At 34.3% G+C, this 19,865-nt stretch overlaps 1 long non-coding RNA gene across 2 annotated transcripts in view; it reads right to left on the bottom strand.

Annotated features, from left to right (window-relative positions):
- Positions 1 to 9,498: 9,498 nt before the first annotated feature.
- Positions 9,499 to 19,865, bottom strand: part of LOC118251051 (uncharacterized) — a 38,413-nt gene continuing 28,046 nt past the window's right edge. The window contains exons 4-6 of one of the 2 annotated variants that reach the window (XR_004779639.2): positions 15,820 to 15,920; positions 14,257 to 14,653; positions 9,499 to 13,425 (exon numbers count right to left, since the gene is read on the bottom strand). This is a non-coding gene — a long non-coding RNA (uncharacterized LOC118251051). The remainder of the gene's footprint in view (positions 13,426 to 14,256; positions 14,654 to 15,819; positions 15,921 to 19,865) is intronic. The other variant, XR_007707899.1, reaches the window with a different exon arrangement.

Below are 19,865 nucleotides of genomic sequence, written 5' to 3'. Positions count from 1 at the left end.
ACAGTCACTAGATAGTGGCTCTCAGAGTTCTTTTAATGAGTTATACTGAGTATTCCCAGCCTGTGGTACAAGTTGCAGTTTTGAAGTTATGATCCTTTATAAATAATTATGAACCAGCTTGAAATTGTGTTAGAAATTAATGTAATAAAGTTTGACTTATGACATGTATTCCAAATTAGATAAAAACCCTTGAGTTTATGGAAAAAAATAAATTTGTCTCATCAACTTAAAAACGTTCTGTCAAAACCCAACTATTGCTACAGGAATTACAGGGAAAAATTCTACCATGAGCTCCACTTTCTCTTAAGTTACACTGCAATAAACATTTTCTTGATTAATAATCATGGCACAGGAAGAATGGACAGAAGAAGGAAAGAAAAGCAAGACATCTCCGTTGTTTCTACGGGTAATTTTTTTTTTTTTTGACAAATTTTACATGAAGTAAGCCTCCTTTTTCAGTTAAAAGCCCTTTTATAATCACTTTATTTAATGTTAATCCAATATGATTCTTAGTCATTTACCATTGAAGAGTTGCCAGTAAGGAGATATTCTTAGTCCCTGAATCCAATCACAATTTGCAGTTGGCTGATTGTCAGTAAATCATCTCTCTCAACCTTTCATACAAATTGAAAAAATGAGATGTTGATTTCAAGCAAGGCTTCATATTGGTCACAATGCTTTGGAAAATGAGTGAACAGAAAAAATCCCATTCTCCATCATTTTTGTCAATAGCAGTTGGAAGAAGAATGTGGGAAGATGATTGGGAGTGCAGATTTTCTAGTCAGTTATATTTTTTGCCTAAACAGTAGGCAACAAGGTTTTCAGTAAGCATGAGAGCTTTGAAATCTATTGTTTTGTAAAGCTTTTTTTTCTTCTTTTCAATTGACTTTTTTTCTATTATTTTATTTTATTTATTTTATTTTATTTTATTGTATTTATTTTTTTTTCCAGATGAATAATAAACTAGATAATAAATAATCTAATAAATTAGATTCATATTTTCAATGCACTTTTTGACAAGGGAAGTATACCTTTCTTTCCAGTGAAATGCCTATGTCAAGAGTGCTAGTCTTATTATCAGAGGCACAAATAAAAACAATGCAGTAGAACAATTTCCATATTCTAAAATTATCTCTTTAACAAGTTTAAAGAACTTACTCAACTAAATGATGATCAAATAATGTACACTGTGGCTAGGGGTTGGCAGACTCCCTGACCCAGTTAAGGGAAAAGTACAGAAGTCCATATGTCAGAAGCCATCAGTCACTGTATATGACTAGTAGTGTGTCCTTTGGATTGCAGGAGATTGAAGGGTAGATTTATATATATATATTTATGTATATATATTTATTTTTACCTGAAAACTATAGGATGCCTAAGCAAAGAATCAAAGACAGATGTGGATCTTTATGCCCTGAAAGGGGCAGGGAGGTAACATCAGTGGCTCTAGAAGCTGGGAGCCTAATGTCAAGATGCAGAAATATCCTTAGAGAAGCAGAGGGAACAGGCGTGAGTCCTGTGGGCCAGGGCAACTCAGTATGATATGTACTGCTCATTACAAGGCCTGAGAACAGCAGAGTTGTGCCACCAGCTGAAGGACCCACAACTGTCCAGAAGTTTGCAGTTCTCCTCCCAGACAGGGGCCAGGGCTGGGAGAGCACAGGGAGGGCATGCAGAATGTTGGATACCTCTGTGCAAGAATGCACAGCAAGTACAGTATCACAGGATTGACCCCAAAAAAGTCAAATGTGTTTTTTCAAGCTACTGACAGGAAGGAGACGTACCAAAGGAGCTTCTAGCCAGAGAGAAGGATTTTCCCTATGATGGCTTTATTGGACAATGACATTCCAGGACAGGAAGAAAGTAATAGGTTGAACAGGGAAAGCGTAATCGATTTATATTTGCTACAATATAAATAAAATTCCCACCCAGAATAACATACAGAAATAACATACAGATATCTCATTAAATAATTGCTTCAAGTGAATAGTCTTTCCAGTGGGAGGCCTACAGTAAGATCTGTACCACATTAAAGGAAATTGAATTGTGAGTCATTTATTTATTTATTTATTTTAATTTGGGCTCCTGAATACAAATTCAGTTCCTCTGAGTATGACTTTTTGAATGTCTAAACACAAGGCTTACAGATTGTTATTATCCTGAAAATGTACAAAAAGTTGCACAGAGTAGAACTCATTACAATATTTACCTGTTAGCCCTGTGGTATCTGACCATTTGTCAGAGACCTCTCAAACAGCAAGAGCAACATACCATTCAGAAGCCTGGGGCAAAGTCTTCTATTGCATTTCTCTGACTGGTTTCCATGGTTAAAAAAAAGCCCTGTGATCATCTTCGTAACACAAAAGCTCTGATAGCACGTAGGCTGTTTAAGAAAACACTTTGTCTTCATTGCTCTTTAAGAATCTAGACTGGGAATACTTGATTGTATGTAATCACTTGGAAACTTAAGTTTGACTTCCCTCACTTACCTGAAGAAATTCATGAGATATCTTTAAATTGACCTTTAGAGTTTCCCACCAAGAAATGAATTGCATTCATTAATGATTTGGTGTCTTCAGAGAATCTAAATTGTTGTTTTAAATACATTTTAGGAGCTGACTGAGAGAATAAATCTCCTTTTACCCTTCTCTTATCAAAAGCCTTCCTAAAAGCAATAAAAAAAAGACATGAAATGACATTATTGATATTAGTTGACATTTTAAGATTAAGAGTAGAGAAAGATATCTGCAATCTGTTTCTGAGCATGAACTGTGGAATGCAGAAAATTAAGTGCTAAATGAATTACCTATACATGAAGGCTTGGCATCAAACTACTCAATTCTATATACTTATGGGAAGTTATAAATGACTAAGTTCTGTAGGTTGCAAATAAAATCTCATTCAAAACTGTAATTTTGCTCAAATGTGACAATGATATGCATATAAGGATATTCATGAATTTTGTAGTAGAATTACTTTGAAGTGGGTTTATATAAATTTTTATATATGATACACAATAACACTTTTTCTACACACCATTTTATGCATTAAGATTATTTTACCCTTTCAATAGCCTGGACCTTCAGTAGAGGTTGTCTGGGCAAGTATATTCTGTAGAAATTTGAAAATCCCATCTTCTCAGACATTTTTGGGGGAACAAGTTTGATCCAAATGTGTAGTTGGAGCACAGCATTTATTTGCATTCCCTGAATCTTTGAAATATTTCCCTTCTGCAGGTGTTCTCATTCTGCATAGCAAATCCCATGGACTAAATCAGCTACTGAAAACTTTAGAATATTAGTCTTTCTGTACAGCATTGGAACGCTCTTAATTCAGTCTTATTCTCTACCACTCCTCATCTTTGTTTTTATTTATTTATTTGATGAACTAACATGACTTAGGACATGAGTGAATGTCCTCAAGTTGTGCCAGGGGAGGTTCAGGTTGGAAACTAGGAGGAATTTCTTCTCAGAAAGAGTAGCCAGGCATTGGAACAGGTTGCCAAGGGAGGTGCTGAAGTCATCATCCCTGGGGGTGTTTAAAGAAAGGTTGGATGGTGCTTAGGGGCATGGTTTAGTGAGTAATATTGTTGGTAGGAGGACAGTTGGACCAGATGATCTTGGAGGTCTTTTCCAACCTTTATGATTCTATGACTTAGTTATGATAATTCTGAAAGAAATATATATATATATATATATATATATTTTCTTCTAAGTGAATATTCCATATACTACCTGGACTGCATTCTTTAAAATGTTTATTTTGAATCTTAGTTTTGAAATGCCTAACTTGAGACCTATCTATGACTTTTAATAATAAAAAAATAATTAAATTCTTATTAAAAAAAGAAAGATTTTGAGTATCTACCACCTAAAAAACAGACCTACTTATATAAATTCAGCTTACATTCCAAAGAACAAGGTCATTCAAACATACAGGTTACATGTGCAAATTCAAGCTCCATGGATTTTGAAAGCCTTCCTTCTTAACTAGTATATTATTGCCATACAGAAACACTGCTGTTTACCTGCTCCGTCAGAAACAATCATGGCTGAGAAGAGCAAAGTAGACTATCACATAACATGGTATAAAGTTATCCTTGACAGACACTGCAAATGCAGTATGCAAATTTTGATGTGTACCAACTGAAGCAAAGTTGTTAATGCTATAATGTTTTCCAGCTAAGTAATCAGACCATGATAGAAGTGAAGTGAACATGCTGATGCCTGAATGTAGAAATTAGGATCTGTGGCCTCCAGGCAACTGGAAAGCTTCCAGGATGTATGCCTGGTGTTGTGCTTTTTGTCAAATAGACTCTAGCATCTAGTGTTCAGCTGCATCACATCACCAGCTGTTTCTCTCTCTCTCTCTTCCCCCCCCCCCCCCCCTTTCATTCTTTTTCCTCAGGAGCACTTAATGCATTCACTTTTTATATACATGAATTGCATAACATGCTTGTAATTAGGAATGGAAGGACTAGAAATTACTTGTAAGAACTTTAGTAAAAAGATCATACAAATATTTGAGTAACAGTATAAGAAAGTAACATTGAGATGTTTAATACCTACATACAGATGTACTTTTTCGTTCTCAAACAATGAGGGATAGAAAAGGAGTTATTCAGAATTGTGGGGAGTGAAAGCAAAGAATTATAGGAAAACAGTCTTAAGATATGAGAAAGGTTCATATTGCCTGACTTAAGTACTCTGGTACTATAAACTACATACATTTTACATTTAGTCACTATGACTAACCATTGGAAAGAAAGGGAGAGATTGCCTTCCAGAGGGCAAATGAGCCCTGCAGTTTTAGTCTTAAACTGTCTTCTCTGAGCTGTTTCCTAGAGGAGCCTTTCTCTTTTCAATGACTCCCCAGGCAGCCTCATGAGTTGCATTTAGTGTCTGATTTCAGTGACTAAAATCACTTTAGACTGGTGTCTAAAGGTGCATGTTGCAAATATTTCTTCATCCAGAAACCACCTAGAAATCAGAAAGCATAAGAGAAATAAAAGATTAGATCTGTTCTTGAAATTTGTACTTGGATTAAGGATACTAATCCCTGGTACCCTCTGTGTTTTGTTTTTTTTTTTTTTTTTAATATACTATATCAATTAAGATTAATTTTACACTCCTACAATACAAAGTGAAAATGAACCCCTCAAGCATAATGTACAGAGTCAATACAATTATTATCTTTTTCCTAGTAAGTATCCACTATGGGTGACTAGCTTTGAGCAGCAAAACTGGTTGCTGTCCTTTCCTTATTTTTGTTTCATTGGTAACTAGACGAAGATAATACTGTTGGAGTAATTGCCAAATGTCTCTTTGAACATGAAGTCTCCTAAGATTCTTAATGGCATGACTATATGGTGATATCATTACAAAAGCTTGTAGTATGCTATATCTTCCTGCAAGATGGTGTTTTAATGCAAAGCAATCATTGCTATGCAAAAGGAAAGATTTTGCTTTCTGGTCATCTGTGCACTGTGACACAAGGGAAAAGAATGCTGGAGAAGTAAGGAGAAATATATGAAGAAAGTTCATGCACAAAGGAGCAGGTATAGAATCATGCCAGTTCTTGCAAAAAGCTGCATGTATTTTTTCGTTCATTAGAGTCAGTTTGATGGTTCCTTTTAAGAATTTTTCAAACATCCTCATGGATGCTGACAGCAGGTTAAGAAAGAATCAATACGTAAACCAACATGTATCTGATCCACCAGACCCACTAAAGAGTCCCAACAAGCCAGCTATCAGGAACTCTACTCAAATTGAAAGTTTCAGTAATCCCCCCCAAAAAAGCATGCGGTTGCCTAGTCTGCCTCTAGTCTCTGCTCTTTATCTCAGCCTAAAAAATGACACTTGCTCACACTCAGAACAATTTCCCCACAGAAGAAAGCAGCTTGGTATGTCTTTGATAACCCTCAAGTTGTGAGATGTGTTCTTGTCCCTGCTAATCAGTTTAGGAGTCCAATACACGTCCTTAGCTCATGGTCAAGAAGAAATAAGATCTCTTTTACTTCAGCTGTGCTCTCAATCTAGGTGGTTTTCATTTTAAGTGAGCTATCTCTCTCCCTCACAGATAGTGTTAGATAGAATTTGAGGAATTCACTGTTCTGGCTGGGTTGCCACAAGTCTAGGATAACCTTTATTCATAGGCTCTGATAATTTTGCTACAAAATATTGAGAAGAAAATAGAATCCCTTTTTTTTTCCTGTGATGAAAGTTTCCTTCTTAGCCTAAGACAGGATACCAAAATGTCAACATCATCCCGAGTGTAATTATATCTAGCTCGATTTCCCATGCCCATGCTTTTCCATATATGAGCATAGTCGTTCATCATCATACATGAATTTCAAATGCCAAATCAAAACAACAAGATGTTAGAGGTGAACATATCAGAAACATTGAAATATGTCCAAACTTATTGGGAAGGGAGAGTTGTTTGTCCAACAGAAGGCTTCTTAGTTTTACAATCAATACTAACATTCTAAAAAGGAACACAAATCATGACTGCTGTTTCCAGCTCCACTGAAATGTATGCTTGTACGTAAGTTACTGTAAGAATCTTCTATACAAAAAGAAGGAAATAAGAAATTAAACTCCCAACTTGTGACTATATAAAACGACATTTTCCTAGTCAATTAAGCTATTCATATATGCATAATCTGCTGTACTGCTTTAGTGGTACAAATATGTGTTTACCACTTTCATTAGCTTTTAGTATGTCATAACAGTGGAAGTTAAACATAAACTATGTTCTTTACCAGCTCATGCATTGCCAACATTTGTTGATTTAAATCCTTTACTGTTGGTGTCTTGAATAACCTAACAATAACTCACTTTGAATTAGAATTCTAAGTTCAGATTTTGGATTTTTTTTTTCATGTATACACAAAACATAATATGAGGATTTGACATTATTGAAACATAATCAACATATGCCTCTGCATTAACATTTTAATCATCATTTTAACAAGCAAAACAATGATTTAAACATCTCATTTCCTATACAGTTCAGTAGTGTTCAGTCATTGTAATACCTTTATACAAAAAACTACTTCTACAATTTCAGTTAGCTTTAGAAAAAGTTTTTTACTGCTCCCTTTCTATCTTTTTATTTTAGTGCAATCAGACATATTGATAGTCATTCTGATTTCTGTGATGGTTGTTTTTCTTTGTCTGACATTATTCATACCAACCTTCTTACTCATGTCTCCCCGAAATATATATTTTGTTCATCTTTAGAAAGGACTTGTGTTTTGTTTTTTTTTTTCAAGGTAGAAAGTCAGTTTTAGTTTTTGGTTTAATAGTTTAGTTGCTCAGCTGTTTTTTCATAACGAATGCCAGAATAAGGTTTCACTTAATGCAAAACTTTCATACATATATGTAAGGTATTTCTAAACAAAATAGAATAGAAAACCAGTCTTTTGTGTTATGCATGTTGTGAAATTTTGGAAAAGTAAGTTTCCTTTTCCTTATATATGTGTAAACCTAAAAGGCAATTTAAAGGTTTAGCAGGGACTAAGAATCAAGAATCACTGATACCAGAATGCATTAAAATACTACTCAGTTCTTCCAGCCCTATAAACTTTGTTAGTGAACAAGCTTTCTAAGGCATCCTTTTTGGTCTTAATCTCTCTTCAGACAACAACAAAACTTAAAAATGTTCATCAGGCTTTTTATATATACTGAGAAATATAAAGAATAACTTTTCCAATTGGACATTTAAAGCAAAGTTTCTGTTTGAAACTGGCATGCCCATGTATTTGAATTTTCAGACACAAATCTAGTCCAGCTTGAAAATTTTTGCTAAAAACATGGTTTATAATTCAATACACACACACACACAGTATAACTATCTTTGTTTTCAGCTGGTGTGGATGAGCTTTAAAAGAACGATAGCGGTGAAAAACACTCTGTGACTGTCTGCCTTATTCCCTTCTCACACCTCCAAGCCCGGGAAGTTGCATCTGTCTGGGCTGCCATCCCTTCACTGTTGGAGAATGCCTATGAACAAAATATACATCCAGCAGTTCCCACAGTAAGACAACTGGGCTGTAATAAAGTTAAATGCAAAACAGTTAAGATATATTGTACAATAGGATAAATAATGAAGTGTTATATTTCTTTCCATTCTTATTTTCTCTTCCCCTCTTTCCACCCCTAACAGATATCAATAGTTTGTTTTCTTTTCCCTGATACCACTTTGATAGGGTCCTGCCTAAATGGCTGCCAAGTCTCAGCCTGCCAAGCCATTTGTCCTTTATGGATAGTGATTTGTGGAGAGAAGTTAGGTTCATTGAAATGGAAGAGAAAAGGGAAAAAATCTGAAGGCTGCAGGCTCTCTGACATCAACTATGGTGCTAATGATTTTCCTTGAGGTACAGGTCTCAGCAGGGCACAGAGTCTCATACCATGCATCCCCAGGAACTGACTTAGAGCAGGATTTTCATTTTATTTGTGCTTGAAACAAAAATGTTCAGTCCTCCCACATTACCACCATTTGAGAACTAAAAGAGTATGACGTGGAGATAAAGGAGTCAGGTCCTCAATTATTCCTTATTTAAACTGTATAGGCAGAACTATAAGGTGAAATTTTAAAGTAGACAAAATGTTAGGCACAGGAAGTTTAAATATTTGAATGAATAAGTTATTTAAATGTTCTGTCTTATGGACATAGATTTCCCTCTTCCTAGGCTCTCTAAAGCCTCAGAACACGGCGTATTTAAAAGAAAACCCTAGTAAGTTTCATAGGGTCAATGCAATTAAAGCCCATTAGTTAACAGTATGAGTGAAATATCAGTTGATCTAAATACAGAAAGGTCTGCACACTTTGAAAAAGTGCTTTGAAACTGTATATTTTATGTTTACATGTTCAAAATCTACCCCTTTTTCCATTGTAGTTATCCCAAACAAATTAACTTACAACTGAGTACATGCTTTCTGTGATGACTGAAAAAACATGCCCCTAAGAACTAACTTGCACTATGATCACAGCATATGAAATATGACACATTAGATGGCATTACAGAGCACTCACTCACTTTCTACATCTTCAATCTGTGCTAAAGGGCTTTTTTTTTTTTTTTTTTGAGACAGGACAGTGAGTTCAGACTGAAAATTAATAGTAGCAAAGTAATATCCTGACCAGTTAAAACATAGATCTGATTCATTGAAAAGGGCAATTTTACATAGATGAAAACAGTTATGGGAAAAATCAAGTGGGAGGAAATACTGAAGTTTAAATACATGAATGATGATTGGGAATTGTTTAAGAATATTTTATGAAATGTCAAAAGCTCCCACTATCCTATGCTTACGAAAGACTACTTCAGTAAAATAATGACCTCAGTTAAAAAGGGAACATGGAAATGACACTAGAAATAAAATTTCAAAACTCTGAAACATAGTATACAGAAAAGGAGGAAGCAGAGAGCTGTTTAGGAACACTGTAGCACCACCACAGGCTGTGTCATTTAAAATTAAGAACAATAAGAAATATTTTTATAAATTTAGTCAGAACAAATGAAATGTAAAATTTACAACAGTAAAAACTGATACTTGCTGAAAGAACTAACATGACTTAGAAAAAAAAGTAAAAACGAAAATTAGAAATATTTCATATATATACCATACTTTGGTAATTAGAAGGATACAGAAGGGAAAAGATAATATGACAGTCTTAAAAAACGTATAATAACTACAAGCTGATAAAATTGATACCTGATAACATCAAGGAATAGGACATAGGTCTCTATCCATTAAGTAGACACCTGATTCATATAAGGGCTCTGGTAGCTCAGAATAAGGCAACTAAGCTCTCTGTTTAAAGCAAAAGCACGTCAGTCACCTTTGAATAAAAATCAGAAAAGCTTTAAGTCTGAATGATTAGCTGCCTAAATTAGCCAATGGGAATTGTTTATCTCAGCAACGTCTTAAATCTTCTGACACATCAAGGTGCTACCCCCACCAGAAAATGCCTCAGATTTCACTAAAATAATCTCTGCTGTTTTTGTTGTTGTTGTTTTGTTTGTTTTTGTTTTGTTGTTGTTGCTAGGTTTGTATGTCTTTCAAAACCTAGAAAAAAAAAAAAGAAAAAAGAAGGGTTTTCATTGTTAAATCAGGATGGGAGAAGAGGTGACTACAGTAAGAATTAGCTGGTGAAATATGACTGCTTCCCAAACTGTACGTTTACTTTATGTAAGGAGACTTGTATAAAAGTTCTGAATACCTTCTGGAAAGGAGCTTAGTTTAAGAGTTGGTTCCCCTCCTTTTTGGTGAATGTCCTAACCATTAAGTTACCATATTATTTAATTTTCTAACTGCCCAGTGGGCCTGTCACTATTCTATGCAAAAATCAGACGAGCACCCTGACCCAAAAATAATTCCTAGCAATTACAAATATTGCTTGTGGAAGGATGGCTTTGTGCAGATTTACAGTTTGCAGCAAAGGAAGCTTTGGCTGGGTGTATACTGCTTAATAAAATAGGCTCAAAAAGGATGCCTGGCTCACAACTTCCAATGAGTGTCTTGAATTCACATCCAAAAATCCCATGCACCTTCCTTTCCTCCAAAGCAGACTCGCTGCATTTATGGCACAGTAAATATCACACTGGCTTTGTATCTATGAGGGTACAAAGTCACACCATGTACAGCTTTTGTGCTCTATGCACAGTATAGTCAGGACTCACAAGGAAGACACTGCCCCTATTATTCCCCATTTACCTCTTCTTGTAGCAGATTGGTGCTAACAGCAAAATCAGTCCTAGAATTCACTCCCTGGACTCGTCTGCTTTAACAGCGTAGTAATGCATAGGCTAGATACATGGATTTAGTATACTTGGTAATAAATTAACACATAAGGATGGAAGGATAAGACTGTCTCTCCCACCACCTCTCATTTTATTTTAAAGAGAGTACTTCTTATAGAATACTCCTAATGGCAAACCTGTAAATGGTCTTAGCACATGCTTGTGGCATCAAATCACCGAGGTAAAAAAAGAATGTACAGTGTGTCGATACACAGGAGGCTTAGACATATGATAGCAACTGAGTTCTGTCACTATCAAGCCTGGTATTTTTCTAAGTATGCCCCATAGGAGAATTGTAAGTGCTTCAGGAATTAGCATTAAAAATAAATAAATAAGTAAAACAAAAAAGGCGTCTATGAACATCAGGAGCCTTGTGGTTTTGGGCATAGGAAGGCTACCAAACAGGATATAATGCAAGATTTAGATCCTAATTTGGGCACTAAATCCTTGAGATGATTATGGATAGTATCAGAACCAACTTCAGACATAATAGGATGCAAGTCTTAGCACACAAATTTCATATGCATTCAAGTGGAAAGTATGGATGAATATAACCAAGTTTGTGAAATGCTCTTGTAAGACAGTTGTTGTAATGCTGTTCCCAGTATCCATTCTGCAGACAAGAGGCAGAATACTATAGTAATAACTCAAAGTTGGGGAGACTTGTATGAAAATGAGGGAATAAATGAGCTCAACTGTGGGGAGGTGTTTTTTTTTTTGTTTGTTTGTTTTTGTTTTTCACCTAATAATATCACTGTCATAGATAGTTAGATTGTGGCCCTCAGAGACATACTGGAGAAAAGTTTCTGATGGTAGATGACTCTTTAATCTAGAGAAAATTCAGTGACATTGACAGGTTGGAAATGAAGGTAAGATGCTATATAAGTAGACATAAAGTGGAGATTTTTAACAGACAGGACAATTAACCACTGGAACAATTGCCCTACAAAGTACTGCAGATTTTTTAAAGAAAACTATGTCATGAACTGCAGTTTAAAACAGTTATGAGCTTATACAGAAATTGCTAGGTGAGGTGCTGCAGTGTGTAACAGGCAATTAAGCAGACTAGATGATCCTAAAGGTGCATTTTGATTGTAAAAGCTGTGAAACTGTCTCTCAAAGTCCCTTACTTGCATCCAGTGGGCAGTTTTTACAGCATCGTTTGTCTCAGTCAATGAAGACAGAAAATTCAAGGGGAAAAAATAGCTGAAACACTCATACAGCCTGTTGTCTACACTCCCTAGCATGTCTGTCCCAATGTCAGCTATATACCCCTAAACTGTCGCAGTTTATGTACTACTCAGGAGTGGAAGAAATAAGCTAAAATTAGCATAGTGTTTACATATTTAATTGGGCTTAATGCATATTGAAAAGCTTTTTTTCACATTTCCCTATAATAGTTTCTTTGTAATGGCTTAATACCTTCTTTTAATCCATTAATACTTTTTTTTTTCAAAAGACACCATGCAAGAACAAAAATCAAACAATATTACAGTGATAACATGATTATTTTAGAGCTATGTTGGGAAAAAAAATTATAATGTTAGATTGTGACATTGTTCAGTGAAGTTACAAAGTAGTTTAGGATGGGAGGAATCGGTGGATATTGTCTGCTCCAGCTCAAAAAGCAGTCATTTTATATAAAGTTTCATGTTCAGCAGAGTTCCGACTATCTCAAAAAATGGAAATTCCATGACATATCTGGCCAACTTGCCACAATGTTTGAAAACCCTCATTGTATATATATAATTTTTTTCTTAATATGACAAGAGAATTTTCTATATTGCAGCAGTTAGTTTCTTCACAGCCTTCTTGGTCTCTCTTGTACACCACAGGTTGATCCAAGGATAGGTAAATGCTGCTCCATCTGTGACCCCACTATCCTGGCACTATAATAATTTGTACCTCTTGTCAATCTGAGGTGGTTGAACTTCCTGTGGCTCACAACTGTTGAAACAGTATACACTTCATTTTTGCACAGTATTTTTTCATAAATCCTCTCACTTATATTTATAATAACAATAAGTTGATTCAAAGCTACCGAAGCTGATAGTTGCTTCCACTTGGATCATGTTTAAAATTGATTTGGTCTCATGAATAGAAGTGTTATTCCATGTGTTTCAATGTCAGGTTTTATTCAGAGTCTGTATTCAAGCATGAAAACTTCTGGCAGGTAGCTGAATATCTTCTCTCCAAGCAAATAAGGGATTTTAGAGTATTGCAGGTGATTGGGGCACATTCATTCTTTTAAGCTGTGCTTGTCTGTAGGAATACTGATATGAAACAGGAGCTCTTTTCTGAGGTTCAAATAGGAGTTCACTATATATAATATAACAAATGCTGTTCAGCCTTGTGACTGTGATTTCATGGCTTTACACACATGGAGGCCAAGATTATGTTTCTTTCTGAAATAAAAATCAATGGCAAGTATGCTCAGCAGCATGACAGCTTTCTTCAGGAGAACAGCAGCAAATACCTTGCTTGTCAGGTATAAATCCAGATATAGAGCACTTCATGTTTCACCCCTCCAACTGATGGCTTTAGACCACCTAATGATTGCTTTGATTTCCATCTTCTTCAGTCAGCCATGGTAGCCTGAATGCAATCCTGGAAGCCTTGTTAGAAACAAGAAAAGATCATAACATGAGATTTCCAGAAATAAAACAATTTACATTGCTACACCTTGATTTTTCTCTATGTTCTGTCTACCTATATGAAACGTGGATGAAAGCCATTTTTCTAGTACAGTAACAGTAAGACAAAATGTAGCAACAGCATCAGTGTTGCAAATTCACTGTAATGTAAATGAAACATTTTTCAGCTCATTTTCTGATACTAAGTTTTCTACCTAAGGGTGTCTGTGGTCTTCTTGTAACCTTGGCTAAATCTCAGTGGAGTAGGTTTTCTTTTGTTTGTTTGTTGATTTTGTTGTTGCTGTTTTTATCATTATCTTTTTACATAAATAGAGGCTAATTCTCCAGGTAGTTCTCAAATATATGCACAGTGCAGGCCTTGAAAATGAACTTGAGGGATTTCTCATTAAAGCAGTGGTCAGAAATACTAATCATCTCTGCTTCTGTCTTGCCCACAAGCTCTGAGTTCAAAGGAGAATATTGGTGTCCAGGGGATACTCAGCCATTGCCTCAGAATTGTAGTAGGTGAACAGTTACTTTTCTCTTTGGTCTGAAAATACTGATATTACAAATTCAAGGATAAAGTGAAAATGCCCTGTTTACCTACAGATGTTGTATTCTGGTATCTTTTATAAAACTGACATTAAAGAATTAGGTCTGCAGTCATATCATACTGCCATGCTGAACCTACTGTACTCTGATCTGTTTTTATAGATATATACTTCATAAAGGTGAGAAAAGGAGAAGATTTGAAATAGCATTGTTGAAACCTTTTCTGAAAGGCTGGTACCTAAGCAACTGCATTTCTCTCACCTTGGAATAAGACTTGAATTGTTTGTGAATTCTGTGACTTTGATCTGATACGGAAATCTGATTGAAAGAAATATGGTTAAAAAAACATGAAGACACACTGGAAGAAAATAAATTTTCTTCTGCAGTGCTCCATACTATGAAGGATTAATCTTCTTAGGTTTTATTTTTGTTGTTGTTGTTTTTGGTTGGTTGGTTGGTTTCTGTTTTTTAAAAAAAATCCTCCTTATGCTTTATTAATATTATTGTTATTTTGTTTTCTCTATTCTTCTCAATCCAAAAGACATTTGTAAGTTAGTCCACTGATCATTTGGAGTGTCTGGTTTCCAATTTTACCACTGTTTTTGCTTCTCTTTGCAGGTATATTCAGGGTATGTCAGACTTCTGCTTCTGGCTTCTTCTGTGAGTATGCATTAAATATGAATAAAAGAGCAAGTTATATTTCTAAGGTATTATTTAACAATGTACTATTTGTGAAACAAAAAACTGAAAAAAATACATATAGAAATTACAAGTTACAGATTTTGAAGGTTTGATTGTTAATCTATTAAACACTCGCTAAGATCTCTAGTAGTCTTACTAACTTAGCAGTCATGATATCTTAATATCTGTTGTTAGCAGAAGTAGTTTTACAGTTAAAAATATTTGTGCCGGTTTCACCTCTTAGGAGCAAAAGCCAGCTTGAAATTATATTTTGGTATTTCATCTACCTATGTGAATTGTGCAGACTGCAACTTAAAGATTAATGAACCATATAGGGCAGTTAGAAACCAACAGTCCATAAAAACTTTGATATATTGTACATACAGTCATACTGTACCTCCTAATATATTTATTTTCTGTTCTCTCAAGTGAGGTATTTCTGCATTATGCAGAATCTAAATCAGATGTGTATACACATACTTGAAAATAGACATTCTGCACTATGCAGAATCTAAATCAGGTGTGTATACACATACTTTAAAATAGGCATTTTCACATAAGGTAATTAAATAGAGGCAATGTAGGTAAGATGTTTAAAACACACAGGTGTGAACTTGAAAGCAACCAAAAATGAATGTATTATAAGACACACAACTGTATTATTTGTATTCTTACTTTCTATCTTAAGAATCAAATATCTAACAAAGGCCTACTTTGAACAATATATCTCAAAACAAGGATATCTCAAAGAATGACAAAAAGGAAAAGGCTGAAACCTCATTACAAATAGATGATGACAGTTGTAAGGGGTTTACCTGTAGGTTTGTCAATGCCCTGAATGCCTGTTTCTCAGTGTCTGCTTCAAAACCTACTTGGCCTTCTGGGCCAAGAGAATAGTGTCAGTGGGAATATTAGGACTTTGAAAAAAACAGTTCCAGCATACTAAAACAGACATAATAAATCTTCTTTAAGGAAAAGAAAAATATTTACTTCTTGGTACAAAGAAATCCTGGTAAAAAATTGGGAGCAAATTTAATACAAAGCCATCCTGACCCTAAGAATTTTGAATAATTTTACTTATGCCATTTAAGCAAATACAATTTAAAATACTTAAGAAATTCTTATCAGTATGTGTGAGCTTACTGAGAGAGGTAATATAAATTGGAGTTAATCTTCAGAATAAACACATGGTCTTGGAATGGAAAGGATTTTAAAGTTGTTGAGGAAGAAAAATCTGATTGTACCTGAAATGACAGAGAAGAAAAAAAAAAAGTGTGGTAAGTATGTAAACCAAAATATTCATACCTTTAAACAATTGGGGTTTAAGAGACTTCTTACAGAATTATCACAAAACTGTCAAAGTAGATAGCTAATAATATAATAACATTAAAAAATCATTATATGTAAAGGAGAAATAAATATCCATGAAATACTTCACTAGAGATCTCTAACAAAAAGCAGTTCTACATATTGAGCACAGGTATTACATGTTAGCGACATACAATTGCTTCTAACACTGTTGAGCCTGCACAGAGTTGAAAAATCTGAAAATTACTTTAAGAATCTTTCCCCCCCCCAAAAAAAAAAAAAAAAACAAACAACCAAGCAAGCCACCAACAAGCAATTCTTAACTTGGGAATAAGTTATTATGAAATACTGCTCAAATAGGAGTGGAAAAGTATTGAAAATATTGAAAAGAACACTGAAAAAAGGAGGTTCTGAGACACCTGCCAGAAGGCTGGGAGATTTACAGTGTTTTGTACCTTCACATATTAATTTACACTTTTAAAACTTCCTCCTAATTTGCACCTGCAAGACTGACGGGCACACAGGTTGATGCTGGTGTTCAGATTTGTATGGACTGCTTACTTAGCCTACAACATGAAACACTGCAGCTTGAGCTAAAGAACAAAGCTCTCCAACTGAAAGCAGTCCTAATATCAAAGTCGAGGAAGTGGGAAATTAAAACACAATGGTAAGTGAAATACATCTGTGCATATACAGAAGCACAGACATTTGCAGGTATTGAATGGATAATCGCATAAATAAGTGCCCATTCCAATGTCCCATTATTTTTTTCAATTATTATTCTTGTAGTACTCACTATGCCAACACAAGACTTTCAACTGTAATTTATGCAGCAAGATTTTAAGACTTTTTTTTTTATAGCTTTATTTTTTCTTTATTTTATTTTCCTAAGGGAAATGTGACATAATGTAGCCAAGCATCCAGCATCCATCTGTTTTGGAGTATTTGGGGGAAAAAAGGAGATTTTATTTCATTATTGTAGCAAATGTTTATGCCTGAACTATTCATTTGTTTTAATATTGCAAAGAGTTTACCTATGATATAATTTTCTAAAATGCCTTTAGTGTATAGCTGTATAACTGAACCATGGAATGGGGGAGAAATGACCAATGTAAAAAGGATTGTGTAGCTTATGGGAAATGTTTATTTTATCATGCATGTCAAATAAGATAATAAAGAGGATTTTTTTTTTCAAAAAAAATAAAGATTTAATTTGCTTTTGTCTGTAGTAAAGAGGGTGAGCTATTTGAAAAAGAATCAGCATGGTTTACTTTGTTTTGTTGTGTTGGTTTTTGTTTTATTTATTTATTTATTTATTTTCATCTTCCAAGCAATCCTATTTTATTCCAGCTTAGTTCTAAGTGACTTTTTGCTGATTAGTTTACAGGCAAAAGAAACGTGATCTAGATGTATTTAAGAAAATTAATATTCAGACAATTAAGCTTTTTCAGACCATTATTCAGCTGAACACTAGGGTTGTTGTTCTGTTGCTGTTATGTTTTTATTCTTCCTCCATCAGAAGAGCTATTGAAAGCTTTGAAGGGTGAGGAAAAGAAAAATAATTTTTGGATAACAGTTCAGTTTTGAAGTGCAATTTCATTATAATTGATAATACTTTGCAGACAAAAAATATTTGATAGGAACTCATTGACTGCAAAGGAATATAATACAAAATAAATATTTATATTAGATAGCTGTGTCTTTATGGCTCTTTCCTTTTATAAGTCAATAGTACTTCTAAAATCAACAAGATAACATTTGTGCTTGAAATTAAATATCTTTGAGACCTTTGTTGGCTATAAAACTGGAAAAGTCTATATATATATGTACATAAACATATTCTATATATTATATACGTGCATATGTGATAAATAAGAATTTTCCTCCATCTTCATAAACTGAACTTTGGTCATCATCAATTCCATTCCAAAATACCTCCAATATCAATGAAATCCTGAACTCAGTTTTCCTGCTTCTTGGTTTACATCCAAACAAGCTCCACACAAATCCTCACTCTTACCTTGCTTATTGGTAGCATCTACTAAGGAAGTTAAATTTTTGCTGTCATATTGCTGACTGATTTTCTGAGGGCTTTGTTTTTAAGGACATACACTCATTTTTTTAGGTATAAAACAGAATAGAAAAAATCTGAAGGAACATGATTCTGGAAAAAAATTGTTTGATAATCTGTCAAACTATTGTTGAATCTGATATTATATCTTCTGTGGGGAAGTTGTTAAAAGAAACTAGTGAATATCAACTGAAAAATACATTATTTTTCTTCCTTTTTTTTTTTCATCATAGAATGTGTGTAAACTACAAGCCATGATTACCTGCCAGGACAAATGTAGAATAACTTTGAAAGGGAGACTCACATAAAATGAAGAAGAGAACTAAGTACTCTGGTTTATTCCTTTTTGTTTTGTTTTGTTTTGTTTTGTTTTTTATTTTTTTTTAACCTTGCTTAGAATAAAAGAGAGAGGACAGGGAGAAAACAAAGTTAGAACAAATTTCTGCCAGAAGTGAACTCAGTTATTCTCATTTTAAACCAGACTTTTTCAAGCTTCTTGGTGGCAGCTCTTTTTCAAACTAAAACTCAAGATAACTATAGACAAAAATAAAACAAATAAATAAATAAATTTAAAAAACAAACAAACAAACAAAAACAGTTCTAGTTAAATGGATGAGCCCAGCAGGATTGCAAAAGACTACACACTTCATCCTGACCACAACCTTGTGTTGGAGCAAGACCAAGACTGAAATCAGACTCCTTTGAAAATGGGAAAGAACAGTCCATTTGTTTAAATAAAACAGCCTGATTCATCTTTGTTATCAGTAATATTTTTGGTATTGTGCCATCCTCAATTCAGCTACACAACTGGAAACTGAAGGAAAACATGCCTGATATGTATTTTTAGAAAATTTAAGTATGACCACTACTGCTTTACACAGTTTTCCATGTCCGGCAAAATGTTTTCCATGACTTTTTATAGTCTGACCTAAGTTTAAACTCAGCTCTCAGCTGTTCTTTCTTTTTTTAATTTCGTTTTAGAAAAATGTAAGGAACTTAGATTCTCATTCCCTCTTTCATCTGCATTCTGTTCTCTCAGTTATTTTACACTTCAAAATAAACCCAAGTGAATTTAGTGCAACAACTCCCAAGCATAAAATGAATGGATCTTCATGACAGTTGTCTGAGTAAGAGAGAATATCATTGTCTCCTTTTTATGCTTGATGACTTAAGTACAGAGAAACGGTCTGGCAGTAGTTCTGAATAGCAGTAGCAGTTTGAACTCAAATCTGATCTGCAGCACAAAGATTGTTTTTTAGAAGAAGATACATTTGAGGAAACCACTTATGTAAACTATTATTACAACTTCAAAATTAGCTGCTGCTTTAGCGAGTAGAGTCAAAGGTAGAGAATGAAATGGCCTGTGGAGAGGCTTTAGAGAGTAAACAGAGGCAAATTAAAGGGATAAAATTATATTTTATGAATCCATCATAATTCTGATTTTAGTTCTGAGTTTGTGACTAGAGCATGAGTGAAGTTTTCACACAAATGTTGAACTATGAAATTGGAACTGAAATGACTATCAGGTTTACCTTTGCCTATTTGCTGCTACACTGCAAAGGTAAGCATTTCATAAATAAATAAATAAATGAAGAGAAAGAGAATAGCAAGAAGGAAAAATGTCGTTCCTTTGAATTTATGTCCATACCGCAGGCTTCCTTCAACTTAGTTAACACAAATATACTCAGTCCATTGAAAAAGATAGAAGCCAATGATTGTATACTTGTGGAAGGATTAAGTATGTCAAATCTGGTTTGACATTGTTTTATTTCATTTTGCTTTCCTGGGCCTAAAACCAATGATTTATTTG

The sequence above is a fragment of the Cygnus atratus genome, chromosome 2 (assembly GCF_013377495.2).
Source record: "Cygnus atratus isolate AKBS03 ecotype Queensland, Australia chromosome 2, CAtr_DNAZoo_HiC_assembly, whole genome shotgun sequence".
Lineage (NCBI taxonomy): Eukaryota > Metazoa > Chordata > Aves > Anseriformes > Anatidae > Cygnus > Cygnus atratus.
The sequence above is the reverse complement of the archived record's forward strand: the minus strand, read 5'-3'. Positions and strand labels throughout refer to the sequence as shown.